Source organism: Lutra lutra, chromosome X, assembly GCF_902655055.1.
Source record: "Lutra lutra chromosome X, mLutLut1.2, whole genome shotgun sequence".
NCBI classification, from domain to species: domain Eukaryota; kingdom Metazoa; phylum Chordata; class Mammalia; order Carnivora; family Mustelidae; genus Lutra; species Lutra lutra.
The window spans coordinates 90157141-90166352 of record NC_062296.1 but is presented as its reverse complement, the minus strand read 5'-3'; the positions used below and the strand labels follow the sequence as shown (position 1 = coordinate 90166352).

Here is a 9212-nt window from a genome sequence, read left to right as displayed (position 1 = left end):
CTGATCACCGTATGCATCACAGACTGTTTATGTGTTTCCTTGTTGATGGAGCATTTGGGTTGTTTTGAGTTTGGGGCGATTGTGGATGGTTCCCCTATAAAAGTCCCCTGTACAGATGCTCATGTGGACGTGTGTTTCCATTTCTATTGTCTTAGTTTAGGCCATTATAACAGAAATTAATATCTCACAGTTCTGGAGGCAGGTAGACCAAGACCAGGGTGCCGGGCCTGGTCAGGTTCTGGTGGGGGACCTCTTGCAGGTTGTGGAGGGCTGTCTTCTCGTTGTAGCCTCCATGGCAGAAAGATGGCACGAGAGGGCTCACTTTGGCAGCTCACACACTAAAACTGGACCTCTGCTGAGAAAATCAGTGTGGTCCCTGCACCAAAGATGACATGCAAGTTTGTGAAGTGTGCTATATTAAAAAAAAAAAAAAAAAAAAAAAAAGAGGGTGAGGGACGCCTGGGTGGCTCAGCTGGTTAAGCATCTGCCTTTGGCTCCAGTTGTGATCTCAGGGTCCTGGGATCGAGCCCCACGTTAAGCTCACCACTCAGCAATGAGTCTGTTTCTCCCTATCCCTCTGTGATCATGTTTGCTCTCTTTCATAATACATAAAATCCTCAAAAAAAGAAAAAGAAAAAAGAGGGTGAGAGAGTCCTTTTATAAGGGCACTGATCCCAGTCCTGAGGGCTCCATCCTCATGACCTAATCACCTACCAAAGTCCCACCTCACGATACCATCACACTGGGGCTGGTAGTGGGAATGCTGAGTTGTGTGCTGAGTGCACATTGTTCCTCTTCTTTTTTATTTTTATTTTTTATTTTTTTAAAGGTTTTATTTATTTATTTGGCAGAGAGAGACACAGCGAGAGAGGGAACACAAGCAGGGGGGTGGGAGATAGAGAAGCAGGCTTCCCGCAAAACAGGGAGCCTGATGTGGGGCTCGAACCCAGGACCCCGGGATCATGACCTGAGCCTAAGGCAGAGGCTTAACCCACTGAGCCACCCAGGTGCCCCTTCTTCTTCTTTTTTAAATATTTTATTTATTTGCAAGAGAGAGAGAGAGAGCATGAGCGGGAGGGACAAGGAGAGAGAATCCGAAGCAGACACTGTGCTGAGTGCAGAGCCTAACATGGGGCTTGACCCTACCACCTTGAGATCATGACCTGAGCTGAAGCCAAGAGTCAGATGCTTAACAGACTGAGCCACCCAGATACCATGAGTGCACCTTCATCTTATAAGAAACCCCAGTTTTCTGGGGTTCCTGGCTGGCTCAGTTGGTGAAGCATCTGTCTTTGGCTCAGGTCATGATCCCAGGGTCCTGGGATTGAGCCCCACATTGGGCTCTCTGCTCAGCAGGGAGCCTACTTCTCCCTCTCCTTCTGCTTGCCTCTCTGCCTACTTGTGCTCTCTCTCTCTGTGTCAAATAAATAAATGAAATCTTAAAAACTAGCAGTTCTCTAATATAGCAGGACCATTTTCCATTGCCATTAGTAGGATTTTCAATGGCTTCATATCTTGGCAACATCATCAGTTGAAAAAAAAATCATAGCCATTCTTCCCTTTGTGGTGGGATCTCCTGCTAGGTTTAGTTCATAATTCCCTGATGACTAATGATGTTGAACATCTACTCATATACTTATTTGCTGTCTGTCTCTCTTTAGTGAAGTGGTTGAACCAATCTTTTGGTCATTTTTAAATCGAGTTGTTTATTTTGTTTTTATTATTGGAATGTGAGAATTGTTTAGATAATTCTGGATATGAGTCCTTCATCAGTTATGTGATTTGTAAATATTTTCTCCCTGTCTCGTCTTGCCTTTTCATTCTCCTACTGGTGTCCTTTTGTGCACCCTGAATCATTTTCACAGTGCTGGGATTGTTCCTTGCCCCACTCCTGACCCCTCCACCATCTTGGATGGCAGAGTAAGGAGCCAGGAGGTGCCACTGGCTTTGACCCAATCCTTTATACTCCGGCTGAGGGTTAAGGTCAGTCTCCCAAAAAACAGAATGTTCACCCAGCCAACAGACACTCTGCTCTCTAACTGTGGTGTGTGCCTAGAATAATTTGGCAAGTTTGATTAACATGCAGAGTTCCAAATTCCACTCCTAGATATGTGTATTCAGTAGCTGTGTGGTGAGGTACAGGTTGTTGCAATATTCAATAATAGCCCAGATTATCTAGATACGGGTGGCTTTGGAAGGTATTTTGAGAAACCCGGAGACTCTAATGCCACTGACAGTGTGTCACGTCCTCTGTGGTCAAGAGGTCAAGTCAGTCCAGGCCTACACAGGCTGGTGTGGAAGAAGTCAGAGGAGGAAGACGTTACCATAGAACTGGACAAAAAGAAGAAAGACCGAGGATGCAGCGATTTGAGGACATTATCACCAAACATTTGCCTATCCCTTCATCTGTCTCTCTCTGCTAGTGTAGGCATGTCTTAATTCTGGGCAGATGTCTTTTAAAAGTACTTGCCGAGGGGCACCTGGGTGGCTCAGTGGTTAAGCCTCTGCCTTTGGCTCGGGTCATGGTCTCGGGGTCCTGGGATCGAGTCCCACATCGGGCTCTCTGCTCTGCGGGGAGCCTGCTTCCCCCTCTCTCTCTGCCTACCTCTCCGCCCACTTGTGATCTCTCTCTGTCAAATAAATAAAATCTTAAAAAAGAAAAAAAAAAGTACTTGCCGAGTGTGATACTTGTTTTGAATAGATACTGGAGGGAAAAGGTGGCTAAGAAGTAAATGATGACCCATTAAGAGATCTCAGGAAGTTGTTTTTTTTTTTTTTTTAAGATTTTATTTATTCATTTGACAGACAGAGAGCACAAGCAAGGGGGAGTGGCAGGCAGAGGTAGAGGGAGAAGCAGGGGTCCCACCAAGTGGGGAACCTGATGCGGGGCTCGATCCCAGGACCCTGAGATCATGACCTGAGCCAAAGGCAGACGCCTAACAGACTGAGCCACCCAGGCGGCCCAAGAAATGTCAGGAAATTCTTCACCTCGATCATGAATAATAACATCTTTTCCTTACGTCATGTCCAAGGCTGCCAGCTGTCATGTCACAGAAGATTCTGATCCAGTTTTTTTAGATCCACCCTAGTTAATGGAGGTCATCCTGAAATTGTTAGCGGGGATGCATGGAACATCTTTTGTCTTATGATAAAATTTTTGAACAAGGCCATGAGGGACATTGGAGTGAATCATTACCGGTTTTTACAGAAAAGGAAACACAGACAGTAACCCCCAAACACCCCACTCCATGCCGCCAGGCATCCAGCTGTTTGGGCCGTGTGACACTAAACCTGAGGTCTTTGCTCAATTGGACACACTGTTCTGACATTTCGTAATTACAAGCAGCATGATTTAAGTTTTATCTACAGACAGAAACCAATTGGGACTGACCTGATTTTCCAGGTTAATTAATCAAATGTTATTGTTCAAACTTGTTGGTACCTCTCAGCTGAAATAATCTGTGGCTTTAATCCTGTGGTGGGATGTGGGATGTTTCTTTAAATGACAACTGATTGACGAATCTCCCAGGGTAGGGCACCGTGGGCTTTAGCCAACGTGAATGGTCAAGGATCGCCAGTCAAAGATGGCATAGGGGCACCTGGGTGGCTCAGTGGGTTAAGCCACTGCCTTTGGCTCAGGTCATGATCTCAGGGTCCTGGGATCGAGCCCCGCATCGGGCTCTCTGCTCAGCGGGGAGCCTGTTTCCCCCCCCTCCCTCTCTGCCTGCCCCTCTGCCTACTTGTGATGTCTCTGTCAAATAAATAAATAAAATCTTCAAAGATGGCACAGTAAGGACAAAGCCCGGAGGTAAGAGACATGGATTCTACTTCTTGCTGGAGCCGAACCATGCCTCCTTAAACTTTCAGGAGAGTTGGTACTTAAGGAAACATAAATTTTTAGGAAGACTAAGACCAAAATGGTCACTCTCTCTAAATATAATCCATGCCCCCAAAGTGGGCAAGCGAACGAACAAAACAGTCGCAATGATATGAGAGTTTTGGTACCTCCCATACAAAGGGGACCTAAAACCAAGAAGTCACAGGGTTCAACGAGGTAAGCGGAGAATCCTTTTCTTTATGCTGAAACATGAATCAAGTCATGGATAATGAATACTGAAAACTTAGAACATAAGGAACAGACCAATCATAAATACAATCAATTAAAATTCTATTATTCAGTAAAAACTACCGTTAGCCTCTCACGGTATATGCTTCCATGGGTCCATACATGTTGGGATACAGGGGTATTTCAAATGTCTGCTGTCCTGACCTTTATTTCTTTGATGTAATGTTGTATTGTGAAGTTCCTTGCCTACCAAGAAATATGTGTCTTCGTGATCCATTCAAACAGCCTTATCGAATTCTAATATGGGCTCGCAAACCTATGTGCCTGGTGCTCTTCTAAGGCACCATCCCCGTGATGTAGGTGTTGTGAGGACTCCTGCTTACCGACAGGGAAACCAAGTTAGGGAACGATCGATGGACTTGTTAACTGAGATTCAACCCAAGGTGATCTGGTTCCAGAGTTCAAGTTCTTAACGCCTGGCTGTATTGCTTCTCGCGGCCACATTGCCTTGGTTTTTTAATTCGAGATTTCATCCTTTCAGACAGTGCAGTGTAGCCGGGTCCTGCCTCACAAGACTGGTGGGGAAGGGTGGAGGCAGAAAAAGAGCACGGATACTGGATGAGTTTTCAGTAAGAGGGTATGCAGCGGGGGGTGGCAGTAGAGATGGGGGGCATTCTTTTGGGTGAGATCAGATTAGAAGGTGTTTCCTGTTAGGGTAAAAACCAGGCAAGTCCATGAACTCAGGGCAGTTACAGAGGGGAGGGCTGCTTTGGGGCCTGTGCCAAAGGCAGATTTGCATTGCTGCAGGGAGGGCCCTCCCCCACCAATGCTGGGGGTCTCTGTAGTAGAAAATGGTCGCTCCCCAGTAGGAAAGGGTCGCCCTGGTGATCAAAGTACAGCGCCGGCATCCTGCAGACGGCAGGGCTCTGACCTTGTGCAAAGAGAAAGAGAAGTCTTTAACAATTGGAGTTTCAGCTTCAAGACCAGGAAGTGGGTGTTCACTGGGGACTGGGTGTGGTGGGAAAGAGAGCAAAGAATTACTCACAGCCCAGCAGCAGGGCGGGGAGGAGGGAGGAGACTAGAGCCTGAGAGCCTGAGAGCCTGAGAGCCTGAGAGCTAGGCCTGCTCTTCTAGAACTTCTCTGCAAGCCCTGTGGGCTTGCCCAGGACATGGGTTTCTGCACTAACGTCCACCTGCTAACCCAGACAGCTGACCTGCGGGGGTGAAGGTGAGGGTGAGTGGTTGCTAGCAGGCCAAGGAAGAGGGAGATAAAGACATTAGAAAGAGTGATGAGAATCTGAATAAACTTGACCTCAAAGAAGCTCTTCAGATGGCTAAGATCCGCATGAAAAGATGCTCAACGTAACTGGACATTAGGGAAGTGCAAAGGAAAACCACAATAAGATCTCACTTCACACCCAGGGGGGTGGCTATGATCTAGAAGACAGACAATAACAAATGTTGCCGAGGATGTGGAGAAACCCAACCCTCACACACAGTGGGTGGGTCTGTAAAATGGTGCAGCTACATTGGAAAGCAGTTTGACAGTCCCTCAAGAGGTTAATGTAGACTTAGCATGTGACCAGCAATTCCCCTTCTAGTATATACCCAAGAGAAATGAAAACATTGGTCTGCACAAGAATGGAAATGTCAATGGAAGCGTTTTTTAAAAAAAGATTTTATTTATTTGTCAGAAAGAGCACACGCTGGGGGAGCAGCCCACAGAGGGAGAAGCACACTCCGCGCTGAACAGGGAGCCTGATATGGGACTCGATCTGGGGACCCTGGGGTCATGACTGGAGGTGAAAGCAGATGCCCAACTGGCTGAGCCACCCAGGAGTCCCAGAAGCATTCTTGATAATAGGCAAGAACTGGAAATAGCCCAGATGTCCAGCGACGGGTAGAGCAACAAAATGTGGTCTATCCATACAACGGAAGATTATTCAGCTACGAAGAGGGACACAGTATCGGTGCGTGCTGTGTGGCTGAATGTGGCTGAACCTTGAACACATGCTGAGTGCAAGATGTCAGCCACAAAAGGCCATGTGTTGTGTGATTCCATCGATATGAAATGTCCAGAATAGTCAAACCCATAGAGATGGAGAGGATGTTAGTGGTTGCAGGGGGCTGGGGGCATGGAGGAAGAAGGACGGGCTACTACTTGGTATAGAGTTTCCTTTTGGGGTGCTGAAAGTGTTCCACAGTGGTTGGTTGTGATGGTTGCTCGTCGCTGTGAATGTACTGGCAAGCAATGAATTGTACACTTGAAAAAGATGTGCGGTTTGTGAATCACATCTTCCTTGACGGCACTGTGCTAAGTGCTAAGTGAAATAAGCCAGACAGAGAACCAGAAACACGGTACACTTTCATTTACACATGAAATCTAAAACAGCTGCACTCCCCGAAACAGAGCAGAGGATGGTGGCTGCTGCCGCCTGGGGATGGGAGAAATGGGGAGCTGTTGGTCAGAGGGTCCGAACGTCCAGTCGTGGGATGAATAAGTTCTGGGGATGTCACATATGGCGTGGTGACTGTCGTGACCTGGTGCCCGTGTACGACTATATGGTATACTCGAAAGTAGCCCACAGCGTACATCGTACATGTTCTCACCACCAACCGAACCAAACCAAACCAAACCTCGTGCAAGGGGAAGGAAGCGTTAAGTAACCCTGCTGGGGTCATCATTGTGTGATACATATGTGTATCAAGTATCAGCACACCATACCCTTAGACCAACCCGACGATGTATGTAAACGATATGTCAGTGAAGCTGGGGGAAAGCGAGGGATGGAGGGAGTTGAGAGAATAGGAACAGGAATCATGAAAGGTCACACGTGCTTGCCCCCCGCGCCGCCCCCACCAGGAAAGGGAAGAGGGCAGCGATCCAGAAGGCTACAATCGGTCAAGGGCATGTCCAAGAGTTCAGGCGAGAGGCCCAACAGATAAAATCAGTAATTATAGGCACTTTGGGACTATTTTCAAAGGACAATGGAAAATCTCCGATGGCTCCAAAAACCCAGGAGTTATATAACCCAATCTGTATTTTTTTTAAAGATTTTATTTATTTAAAAAATTAAGATTTTAGGGGCGCCTGGGTGGCTCAGTGGGTTAAAGCCTCTGCCTTCGGCTCAGGTCATGATCCCAGGGTCCTGGGATCGAGCCCCGCATCGGGCTCTCTCCTCAGCGGGAAGCCTGCTTCTCCCTCTCTCTCTCTGCCTGCCTCTCTGCCTACTTGTGATTTCTGTCTGTCAAATAAATAAATAAAATCTTTAAAAAAAAAATTAAGATTTTATGTATTCATTTGAGAGAGAGAGAAACAGAGAGACAGAGAGCATGAGCAGGGGGGAGGGTCAGAGGGAGAGGAAGAAGCGGGGACCCTGACTTGGGGCTTGATCCCAGGACCCCAAGATCATGACCTGAGCCGAAAGCAGATGCTGAACCAACTGAGCTCCCCAGGAGCTCCCCAACCTGTATTTTATTTTATTTTTTTAAAGATTTTATTTATTTATTTGACAGACAGAGAGGCAGGCAGAGAGAGAGGAGGAAGCAGGCTCCCTGCTAAGCAGAGAGCCCGACACGGGGCTCGATCCCAGCACCCTGGGATCATGACCTGAGCCGAAGGCAGAGGCTTTAAACCACTGAGCCACCCAGGCGCCCCCCCAACCTATATTTTAAATAGCTCTCTCTTCTTGAATTGTTGGGGCCCAAATAGATTGCTGTTCTAGTTAATAAAATCAGATAGAGATCATTAGCTTAAAACTTTAGAGTTAAAATTAGCATAAACTTCTTTCTTTTTTATTTATTATGCATGCTAGGGGGATGAGGACATCAAAATACTTCTCTAATGAGGCGGGCATTATCATGTAAATAATAATGTCAGCTCTTGACTTTTTAACCAATTGTGATCATATTCTCTCGCTTCTAGGAATTAACAACTATGGGACACAAGTGGAGAATTAAACTCTCTTGTTAATGTTCAGCAGCATATTTATATCCCACACAAATTGGGGCTTGATGGCAGAAGGAGTGAGTGGAAGCATATCTAGCAAATGTCATTATGGGGCGGTGGGGAGGGGGCGAGGGGCAAAGCCCAACTGTGTGTCAAACATGGGATCATCGGCTTATCAGAACAGGTTACTAGGAATCCTTTTGGCCTCTTGGTTAAAAATGAAGACGTTTTGGGGACTGATGATTGTGGTTCAAACATTCTGAGACTAACACACCCAAAGGAGAAGAAATGGGCTTTCCCAGCCTCAGGCAAATGGGGAACACAGCCGTGTGGGTAGACAGCTGGAGGGCGTGCACACATCCTGGAACTCCAGGCCTGGGGGGCGGGGCAAGAACAAGCTTAGGTGTGGCACCTGCCAGGGTCCCAGGGACGCCCCAGTGTTGTTGCACCTGTTCTGTGTTCCTTGATAGTGGGAGGCCTTTGAAACTTCTAGAAGAGCCAACAGAGCAGAAGATTCCGACACACACACACACACACACACACACACACAAGTACCATTCTAGGGATCTTCAAACACATGGAAACTTGGTGAAGAGAATCCATGGAGAAGACAGGAGGTCAGAGTCTTTTATTCTTTTAATGTATTCTTTTAATAACTGAATTACCATTATCTTTGAATATGTTCCCTTGTCTGGGGGTATCGTAATTCATTTAGTCTTGTAGTGATAAACTTTCGGGGTTCGTCTGTCCTTTTTGCATAACAAACAATGCTAGTAAACTGTATCTACACATCTATGGCTCTGTTGGGACAAAAATTACATGCCATTGAAACGGCAACAGATGTCACCAACTTGTTCTCCAAAAATGGTGAGAAGATTTACATGTCCACCAAAAAGTGTATGTGAATGTCTACCAGTGTTCTTGCCACTACTGGGTGTTGTAGCGTTTCAACTTTGAGGGGTACTCATAGTCTAAAACAGTATCTCATTGTGGTCTTGATTTGTAGTTCTTCAATTCTAAGTGCGAGTGAGTATCTTTTCAGAAGTTCACTAGCTTTTTGCTTTAGTCTCCTCCCCCTTCTCCTCCAGAAACTTCCTGTTTGCCTGATTTCTGCTGGATCATCCATCTTGTTCTTAATGATTGGCGGGAGCTCACTTTCATTCATGCCGCAATGTTTTTATCAGTCTTTAGCTTTAG

General features: G+C 46.5%; 1 non-coding gene across 1 annotated transcript; it reads left to right on the top strand.

Moving 5' to 3' along the window:
- Positions 1–314: 314 nt before the first annotated feature.
- Positions 315–422, top strand: LOC125092533 (U6 spliceosomal RNA). Its single transcript, XR_007124991.1, has one exon. It is a non-coding gene; the product is annotated as a U6 spliceosomal RNA (small nuclear RNA).
- The last annotated feature ends 8790 nt before the right edge of the window (positions 423–9212 follow it).